This window comes from Euprymna scolopes, chromosome 5 (genome assembly GCF_053919585.1).
Source record: "Euprymna scolopes isolate OS-2025 chromosome 5, ASM5391958v1, whole genome shotgun sequence".
Classification (NCBI taxonomy): Eukaryota; Metazoa; Mollusca; class Cephalopoda; order Sepiida; family Sepiolidae; genus Euprymna; species Euprymna scolopes.
The window spans coordinates 14,085,513-14,087,225 of NC_136486.1; the positions used below are offsets into that span (position 1 = coordinate 14,085,513).

General features: G+C 38.6%; 1 pseudogene; it reads right to left on the bottom strand.

Annotated features, from left to right (window-relative positions):
* Nucleotides 1–1,292: 1,292 nt before the first annotated feature.
* Nucleotides 1,293–1,430, bottom strand: LOC145277217 (U2 spliceosomal RNA; annotated as a pseudogene).
* Between the last annotated feature and the right edge of the window lie 283 nt (nucleotides 1,431–1,713).

Sequence of the window (1,713 nt, forward strand, 5' to 3'; positions counted from 1 at the left end):
AATTAGCTAATTTTCTCAAGTTACACAGATGCAACTGAACGCTCACCTTATAGCTTCTTCTATAGCCTTTTCCCTGACACACACAGTCATGTTCCTAAACCGCCATCAGAGAATGAACTCGCAGAAGATAGGAATTCGCGATTTCTGTAAATTTATAATAATGTAGTAAATAAAGAACACTTAGTAATCCCCTCACTAGCGTGGCAACCGAAATAGCGCAACTGTTTGATCGGTGATTCGCTTCCAACACCACCCTGGAGCTAACAAACAAATCCTTCCAAGATTTCCCTATGCTGACGGAAGCCACAATTATAACGCAAAATCATGTCCAAGATATCATGAAAAATTTAGACACCTCCAAGGGATGTGGGCCTGATGTCGTCCCCTCTATACTAATTAAGAAATGCTCAGCTGAGCTAGCCTCTTTACTTTTCAAGCTCTACAACAAATGCTTTGTTGAATTCTTCTTTCCTACTAGCTGGAAGATAGCCTCTGTAGTACCAGTCAAATAACTCTGGCAAAAGAACTGACCTCTCAATTATAATCCTATCAGTCTACCCCCTCTCTTCGCAAAAAATCCTTGAGACACTAATCAATCACACACTAGTTCACCACCTTGCAAAAGCTAATCTTTCTGACAAACAGTACGGATTTAGAAAATGTCGTTCTACTGCAGATATTTTAACAGTCATCTCTGAACGTATATACCATGTACTGGATAAGGCGGATGAAGCCAGTACTCTAGCCCTCAATAAATCCAAGGCCCTTGACAAAGTGTAGCTTTAAGGGCCATTAATGAAAATTAAATGATACAGTATAACTATAATTGGAAGCCCATCCAAATTCACATATAGGAAACTACCTGCTTCTCGCAGTGACTAAATTCACAATATATTGTAGTCTACATTGCACTGTAGGTGACCTACTGTTGATTTTATAAAATTCTCTTAAAATAATATCATGTATTAACGTTTAAAATGCAAAAGTCAAGTATCATACTCTAAAAGGAACAAGGCCGATAGCCATTAATCGCGTGCTCTCGCGTAATAGATTAATGCGTGAATGTAGGATTGACATGAAATTCTTAAAGATAAACTAAAATGACCGAAAAATTGGCTGAAATTACTTAAATAAATAAAAAGTAAATGACTTAGAATGACTTTAATGAACGTAAGGATGGATGGAATGACCTTAAGAATGACTTGAATGTTTAAAAATAACTGGACTCCTTCAAAAAGAACTTGAATGATCTGGAGAATGACTTGAATGGTTTTGAGACTGACTGGTTGTAAAATGGGTGATCATTTTACATTAAATTAATAGTGAAAAGTGATCCCCCACTTTATACCACAAAGTTACAAACATAAGTACAGCATGTAGTAAGAACATATACTACACTTTGATCTTGGCCAAAAAGCCAAGAAAAGGGTATTTATTTGCTCCCCCGCCGAGCAAATTAGGCACAAGGCCGATTTTTAATGTGAGGAGTGAAGCGGAAATGGGGACCAGCTCCCCGGGGAGTAAGGGAGCTGGATAGTGACAATTGGTATGAAGAGTTGCCCCTACATTGAGCAAGGTCTTATATGTGGAGTTGGTATTTATTTGATCTCCCACGAGCAAATTAGGCACAAGGCCGATTTTTAATGTGAGGAGTTAAGGGGAAATGGGGACCAACTCCCTGGGGAGTAGGGGAGCTGGATAGTAACAATTGGT